Here is a 9127-nt window from a genome sequence, read left to right on the forward strand (position 1 = left end):
TAAAAGGTTATTCTCAGAAACTGAATCCAACAAAGAACAAGACGAAAGATATGCTATAAATTTCTTCTTAAAAAAGTCTTATTTTAATAGGTATTTTATTAAAAGTATTGCTTATGAGAGCAGGATGTCATCTAAAATCTACATGCTAGGACTTTCATCTAAAATGCAATGGATATAAGGAAAACTAAACTTGACTAGTATTTGAAAGTTGACTGTCATTAGGTAACATTAGACTAGAAAAGTCTTTTGCTAGAATGATGAAAAGAAGGGAAATGGCTTTTTACAAAATTAGTAAATATTTGCTTAGCATCATTCAATAAAGACTATGAATCATTTAAGTACCAGTAACATGGTGCCCAGTACGTAAGGTCAAATTTGTTTTACTATCTTTACTGGTCACATAAGAATTCATCTTAGGGAGGAAATGATCCTCAAAACACTACCTTATATTCCGTTAAGAAAGATGAGAACTTAGCAGAGGGCATAAATCTCAGCAAAGGACATTATAATTGATGTGGCAGAGAGCTATTTTGCCTGAGAAAAGAGTAATTTGTGGGGTTTGTGCCCAAAAGGAAATGGGAAAGACAAATAAAGAGGAATGAGAAGGAAACAGGAAGAGAGGAGTAATGAAATCTCCAGAGATGGGGTAAGCATACATTATCCTTATTTTCCCCAATGCTATTATGTGAACCTCTTCCCTCATTCATTTCCAGAAACCACTAGTAAAATCTACCAGGGTCATGATCACGCTCACTGTGTTTGAGAGTACGTGTGTGTGCACGTGCACCCGTGCACAACTTGAAGAGAATGAATTTCATATCTTGGCTGTCACGATGCATAACCAAGGTTACTGATGCAAAGGAAAGAGACAGAGGAACAGAGAGAGGGAGAAGGAGGGAGTGAGGAAGGGAAGGAGGGAAGAAAGTAAAAAGAAAGAAAGAAAGAAAGAAAGAAAGAAAGAAAGAAAGAAAGAAAGAAAGAAAGAAAGAAAAGAAGGAAGGAAGGAAGGAAGAGGGAGAGAGAGAGAGGGAGAAGGAGGGAGTGAGGAAGGGAAGGAGGGAAGAAAGTAAAAAGAAAGAAAGAAAGAAAGAAAGAAAGAAAGAAAGAAAGAAAGAAAGAAAGAAAGAAAAGAAGGAAGGAAGGAAGGAAGGAAGGAAGGAAGAGGGAGAGAGAGAGAGGGAGGGAGGGAGGGGAGGGAGAGGAGGGAGGGAGGAGACATGGAGGGAGGGAGGGAGGAAGGAAGGAAGGAAGAGAGGAAAGAAGGAGGAAGTATTCCCTTGAAAGTAGAGAAAGGAATTCAGGAAAATCTTGGCATGCAACTTCCATAGGCCGAGAAATTGGGGAGGGTTCTGGAATAATGTTATTTAGATCTCAACATACAGGTGGCTCCAGCTGATTCCTTACTGGCACTAGGAAGAGATGTTCTTTGTGAGGTTGAGGTACTTTCTAAAACTCCTCTAGGGCCTTATTACTATTCAATCTTTTTATTCTGATAGACCCTGCCCTGCCTCCCTGAGTTGATCTTTGGCAACTGTGCAAAGTTAGTCATACCAATAGCAGGAAGGATAACAACCATGTTTCCATTACACAGCAGGAATTGGGATGCAATGTTAGGACTTGGATGGGATGCACCAGGGACTCTCCTCCCCTAATAAGGGATGGCTCAGTGCACAGAATTCCACCTGAAAGTGCCCTGGCTATCCTGTATCATGTTGCCACTCTTCTTCTTTAGTGGGGTCAGACCCTGAAACCAATGCCATTTGATCAGAGCCATTATTTAGTATCTTGACAATTCCATACTCCAGGGTTTTCTACAATGGAGAGGTCCTTCAAAACTGTTTTGGTCCAACCTCCAGATTAAGACTCTTGGTAATGCACCAACCTAACCCACACCTGGACAGCTTTCTTTGCGGGGGGACCCTGTGTGTTGGATCATCCAGCTGTGATTGCTGGGGTCAGCCTTAGCAGCCTGCTGTGTTTCTCCCCACCAGTGCCCTCTGCCTTTGAGCTGAGTATTCCAGAGCCAAACTAACCATATGATGTAACATCTTTTCTATTATATTTCTGGGAGGAAACTGCAACTCAGAGTTGTTAAGATGTTGCTCAAGGTCATATAACTAAACTAGATTCTCAGAAACAGTTTTGTCTAAATCTAGACCATCTGTTCTCTCCACGTTACCACCCAGCCTCCCATTATTTATATTCTGAATCACTCCAAAAATGATTTACAGCTTTAAAATTAATAACTGAATTCTGGTTTATAAATCAGCCTCCTGTGCATTTGGGTAGCATGAATAAATTCCAGTGAAATCTAACCTAATGATAAACTGGTCCTCAGTATTGTAGATCCAGAAACTGGACCAATGGTGAGTTCACCAAAGTGAAGACACCCCATAAGACGACCTGAAACAAATGCTCTGATCTTTTGCAAGTATTAGAACTACAACGGGAATAGTTTGGCTTCCATGAGTCTCCATGTAACCATATACACTCTGGATAATGCCACTTAAGAGACTATTATACACTGAGACTAGAGATCATTTGCAATTATCCTCACCTCTCAATAAGTTGCCTTAACAGCAAATTGAGTTCAACGATTAAACCGTATCTGTAAGCTCAGAATAGCTGCACTGGGGACTAGAATGAGTCAGTGCTTCCCATACATTCTCGCCTTATCTTGCCACATTGCAGCACCACCCAGCTGCTGGCACAGAGATCCCTCCATAATTCTCAGCTCTTTCAGCTGGATCTTAATTTTGGAAGCATGGTGGGTATTTGATGTGCTTCACTAACACATTTGGACCCACTTCTTTTCAAAGTGATTCTTACTGATCTCCTTTAAATAGAACTTTGAAGTTTTCTTCCTTCTTAGTGGGCCCATCTCATTGGCTATCTACCTAAAGAGTTATCGCCAACAGTCAGACTAATATTACAAATGCTTTTAACATTATGTTAACTCATTTACTATCCAAGCCTCAAAAGCCAATTTTTCAACCTCTAAAAAGAAACGAAGTTTTTCTCAGAATGGCAGGGCATTTCTTTACTTGGTCTGTTCTTTAGCACCACATTGGTTAGGAACAAAATTTCTGTGTTCACAGCTGAGTACAAATGCCAGCAACAGACCCAGTTATGTGGTCTCGGGCATGTGCCTTAATCTGTCTAAACCTCAGTTTCTGTTTCTGTCAAATAAGACTATCTACCTTTATATACATTGAAAAATGTATATAAGGCACTTAGAATAGACTACAGTACCTAACTATGTGCTCAGAAAATATTAGCTATTGTTATTCATTAAAGTATTGTCATAAATTAAAAATAAATGAATATCCTTAAAAAATGCAAGTTATCGCTTGGAGGTGGGGTAGAGGAAAGCATTTGTGTATCCAAGGTATTTATATGTGTCCGTGGATTAGGCTTCCATTTAGCTTTAACAGGTCTTCTTTCAACTTTTCTCCTGTATGATTAATGTATTTAGCAGAGGACTGACAGAGTAATCTCTCTAAAACCCATCACTAATCTGGTTACATTCTGTTCAGAAGAATTCAGTGGATCCTCATCATCAAATAATTCAAACACACTACAGTCTCTTTGTCTTGACACCCCTCACGCCTATTCAAAGGGCCTTGAAATGTTAACTATGAAGAATCTAGCAGAGGGCTTGGGACATAATTAGCACGCATTAAGTCTTGCTTTGTCTTCCTTTCCTTGAATATTATTGCCCAACTCAGCTACAACTCCCTCTGCACTTCTGTGGGTAGGGACCGCTCAATGTCTCCTGAACATAACTAATATTCCCAACTGCCTCCATGCCTCATCCTATCGGTCAACCTTCCTTTTCCTTCAAGCTCAGCTCAAATGTTAACCCATCTATAATTCTCTGCCTAGTATTCCCATCTGAGGAAGCTCTGTGATTTTTCTAAACAACTCCCTACTCTTGTACAGTTTATTACACACTTCTGGAATTCTCCAAAAGTTTCATACTGCTTTGGAAATGCTAAGGAGTCCTATTTTAGACAAAGGTAGTGCTACATGGGAAATGGCCTATTAGGAATACAACACCCCTCCAAACATAGGAATTGACTGAGGCTTGAACATGTGAAAAAGACTTTGAAGTCTAGCAGACCTGGGTTTGAGTCTCATCTCTGGGATTTAACAATTACTTGGCCACGGGCAATTACTTTACCTTTATGGGAATTGTTTTCCTCTAATAGGACTACTAATACCCACTTCTGAGGTTTTGTTCTGCAGATTTGAGGTAATATATGAAAACCCAGAGCCCAGCCAAAAAGGATCTGCTAAGTAAACAGCAAATATGATTATTATTTAGTCAACTGGCAAAACTATTGGCTCTAGTGGTCAATTAGCCAAGCCTGGATCATACCGAAGCCTCATAGGAATTCACTGAGTTTTTCTAGGGTATAGGTGAGCTGTGTCAGTCAAAGAGTTCAGTTCAGCTATGGCTCAGTGCAAACCCAAGTGACACCTTGCTTTGAGAGGTCGAGTCAGATTCCTCCTGAAGAATATGAATCATTTTCATGAGTATATTAAACCACAAAGGAAGTTATTCTGACTCAGTGTTACATCCATGTTTCCCTTTGAGAAAGCAGACGCTGGAAAACACACTGATCCTACACCTTTTAGTGTAGGTATCAGTATTACATCTCCATGTGTAACTAAGAAATATGAGGCCCAGGCATAGATGTGTGCTTGTCCAACATTTCAAACTTATCTAATAATAGAACTAGGTCTGAAGCTAGGTTTTCTGACTCCTAAATCAGCATTCCCTATATGAGGTACATGAAAGGGCCTAGCATATCACTAGCATACTCAATCAGTATTCATTTTATTTTCCTTTGTTCTTCTTTTCACCTATTCCAAGTTAAACCTCTATTAATTACAACTGCTCCAAGCTTGTTTCAGTTGGGAAGTTGCTTTTGTTTTTGAACAGGAAGAGAAAGAGGAGTCTAAAATGATGGCAATACAATCATTTTTCCCATGGTGAAGTTGTATATTGTTCATGCAATGGAATTAATTTGGCTAAAGAATTCAAACTTTAAAGGAAAATCTCTTCATCTCTTCACAGTGGGTAAGAAACAAGCATTTCTTTTCTCAGTATGAAGAAAATTGAAGTGCAGATAGATGAAAGTTATGTCTAAAAGATATCAAAACCTTTTTCATTTTGCATCTGGATGTTTTTGACATTATATAGAGTCAAAGCAAATTTCTGCAAGTCTTAGAAAATCAGAGTAGAGGAATACAGAATAAAATCGAAATTTTCTAGGCCTCTCTTTTATCATCACTTTATACATTTGGCAGCAATGCTTCTGTATTCCTCATTGTTTCTAAATATATCTATATTTTTTCTCAAAATCACATTTGCTTTTGAAAATGTTTATCATGCTTAAAGTAAATGAATTACTTCACAACCCACTGACTGACAAATTAATTCTTTTTGGAGACAAAGTAAGCAATCATGTTAGATTAAAATTCCTCATTGATGAACATTCCAGGATGCCATTTACCAAGTATTCATATGTTTGTTAAAAAAAAAAGGTAATATTTGATAAATTGGTGTTTATGCAATTTTTTATGAATTAGCATTTTGAGTAGGCATAACTCAGACATATATTTAAAAGTCTTCAGGAGGGGTAACCTGATCTATGTGTTTCTTGGGAAAAAGAAAACCTTTTTCTTTAATGTTTTATGGGTCAAGATAAAGAGTATCTGAAGGATGGGCTTCCCTGGTGGCGCAGTGGTTGAGAGTCTGCCTGCTAATGCAGGGGACACGGGTTCGAGCCCTGGTCTGGGAAGATCCCACATGCCGCGGAGCAACTAGGCCCGTGAGCCAAAACTACTGAGCCTGCGCGTCTGGAGCCTGTGCTCCGCAACAAGAGAGGCCACGATAATGAGAGGCCTGCGCACCGCAATGAAGAGTGGCCCCCGCTTGCCACAACTAGAGAAAGCCCTCGCACAGAAACAAAGACCCAACACAGCCAAAAATAAATAAATAAATATATAATAAAAATAATTAAAAAAAAAAAATAACTCCCATCACAACTAATGGACACCTGGTAAAACATGCTCAGAATATAATCTGTTTAAAAAAAAAAAAAAAGAGTATCTGAAGGAATTCAATCTTTATACTAGACACAGAGGGGCCGCAGCCATTCCACCACTCAGGAAAACATTCTCTCACTTTTTCTTCAAAATTTACACCAAAGGAAAGCAGAAGTCGCTATATAAATCGTTGGATTATTCTCCATATCTATAAAGATCCAAAACCTAATTAGGTTAAAATTTTGTATACAGGTATAATGTCTTCGGTATGAGACAGGCAGTCAATAAGAGCAGTCCATTAATTGCAAGGAAGAGAACCTGTAACAGACACTTTGTTGCCTATTAACTATCCATTTCCCTTTATTCTACACCATCAGAATCCCAGTTGTTTCTGTGATATCAATGTTTCCTCATTAAAAAAAAAAAAAATTTCCCAGCCTCCCTTGCAGGTACGTATGGCCAGTGACATTCTCCTGGCTAATGAAATGTAAGCAGAAGTCATTATGTGTGGCCTCTCAAAAAGCTCTTTAAAAGCACGTTGACAAAGACCTTTGACTCTGCCCTTTCCATTCTTCCCGCATGGAACATCGATGTGATGCTAGAGGCATTGCAGCCATGGGTCAACCCTTAGGACACATGCATGAAGAATCTGAACACAGGCTGAGTGGAAAGAGAAAAAGCCAGGGCCTCAAGCGGCATCATGGAACCATTTTATCAGTCTGGGAATTCCAACTTCATGCATTCCTTATTCTAGGGGACAAAAAAAACAAAAACAATTTAAAGAGCTCTAACTGGATAATTCATAATATAGTGAGTTTTCTGTTATGTGCATCAAGTATTTCTTTTTCTCTTAAATATCAGGCTTATTTATCCTTTGAAAAGGAAAATTTTAAATTAACATTTTTTCTTCCTTGTGGAGTCATTTTGTGGTAGAATGGACATTTTATCAGCAGCATAAGGATTTCTATATTGATCATGCTCACCCTGGAAATGTCCACAACCCCAATTATACAGAACTGATTAAATCATCAAAGAAGATAGGAGGACATATTTTATATGGACCCAAAGCACTGTCTCCTTACTGTTTGTACTGTTAACTACCACTACTTCTATTCTACTACTATTAATATTAATAATGCATAGAAACACTGAAATGGGAAGAGTAGTTCTCTTTTCAGATATGAATGACTAAAGCAGCTTTTTCCAACTTAACATTTTATTAATTATGAAACTTTTTAAGAAGCTACTTTTAAATTAAGATATAATTTTCAATAAAATGTACATCTCAAATTTTCAATTCAATGACTTTCATCAATTTTCATCACCCATTTATTGTCAGTCTTTTTAATTTTAGCAATATTAGTGCTATCTCATTATGGTTGAAAATTGTTTAATAACTAATGATGTTGAAAATCTTTTCATTTGTGTATCTTTGGTGAAGTGTTTGTTTCAACCCTTATTTTTTACTTGGTTATTTGCTTTCTTATTGAGTAGTAAGAATTCTTTACATATTCTGAATGCAAAGCTTTCATGGAATATGCGCTTTATAAATATTTTCTCCCAGTCTCTGGTTTTTCTTTTCATTGCTGTAACAGTGTCTTTTGAAGAGTCAAACTTCGAAAATCAGTCTGAAATCAATTTTGTGTTAATTTTTGTAGATGTGAGGTAAGAGCTAAGAACTGAGGTTTAATTTCTTTCCCTTTATTCCTTATTTTTATATATAGTTGTCTGATTGTTTCCACATCACTTGTTGAAAAGATCTTTTCCTTCTTTGAATTACCTTGGCACCTCTGTTGAAAATCAATTGGCAGTTTTGTTGGATATCAATTAGATTTATACACATACCCCACTATGTTCCATCAATGTATGTCTTTATTTACCCAAATACTGTCTTGATTACTATAGCTTTAGGGTTAAGCCCTGAAACTAGGTAGTACAAGTCCTTCAACTTTGCGTGTGTGTGTTTTAATTGTTTTGACTATTTGCAATTGTTTGCATTTCCATATAAAGTTTCCATGAAGTATGATGTTAGCTTTAGGGTTTTTGTAGGTGCCCTTTGTCAGGTTGAAGAATTTCATTATTTTCCTAGATTTGCTAAGAATCCTTTGTCTAAATGGGTGTTGAATTTTGTCAAATGATTTTTCTGCACCTATTGAGGTGATCATATGATTTTTAATTTTTAGTTTGTTAACATGGTGAATTACAATGATTTTCTTTTCTTTTCTTTTTTCTTTTTTCTTTTTTTGTCCTGGTTGAAGGATATATCAGATATTAAACTGATAAGAACAGAAACTACAGTTGATCTTAGCCAGAAGACTGAGAAGTGATCTACAATTTTGATTTTCAAATGTCAAACCAATCTTGTACTGCTGAACTAAATCGCACTTGGTTATGATTTTTTTCTCCCTTTTATATATTGCTGAATTTGATTTGCTAAACTTCTGTAAAGAATTTTTTGCATCTATGTTTATGAGAAATGTGATAAACAGTTTCCTTTTTATTGTATCATCTTTGGCTTTCGTATCAGTGTAATGCTGGCCTCATAGAGTGATTTGGGAAGAGTCTTCTTCTATTTTCAGGAAGCAAATTCTAAACTTTACATAGAAATACAAACAACTGCAAATAGACACAAAGAAACACAATTTTTTTTTAAGAAACACAGAGTTGGAGAACTTAACACCACTTGATTTCAAGACTTAACCTTAAAAATTATGTAGAATTGATAATATTTCTCCTTTCAGTGTTTGTTAGAATTTACTAGTAACTTTTGTGATTTTACCTCACAAGAAACTTGTTCATTTCATACAAGTTGGAAATTTATGGCCATAAAGTTGTTTATTTTATTCCCTTATTAATCTTGTAATATTTGCATGATCTGTAGTGATGCCTTTTCCCTCAGTCCTGTTATTGGTAACCTATGTCTTCTCTTTTCTCATCAGTCTGACTATACCTTTTTCAATTTTATTGATCTTTCAAATAGTTTTTTGTTTTATTGATATTCTATATTGTTTTTGTATTTTCTATTTCATTGAATACTCATATTTATTATTTCTTTCTTTTTGCTTACTTT

At 36.7% G+C, this 9127-nt stretch overlaps 1 pseudogene; it reads right to left on the reverse strand.

The window, feature by feature from the left end:
* Positions 1-8277: 8277 nt before the first annotated feature.
* Positions 8278-8385, reverse strand: LOC132376494 (U2 spliceosomal RNA; annotated as a pseudogene).
* Positions 8386-9127: the final 742 nt, after the last annotated feature.

Source organism: Balaenoptera ricei, chromosome 12 (genome assembly GCF_028023285.1).
Source record: "Balaenoptera ricei isolate mBalRic1 chromosome 12, mBalRic1.hap2, whole genome shotgun sequence".
NCBI lineage: Eukaryota > Metazoa > Chordata > Mammalia > Artiodactyla > Balaenopteridae > Balaenoptera > Balaenoptera ricei.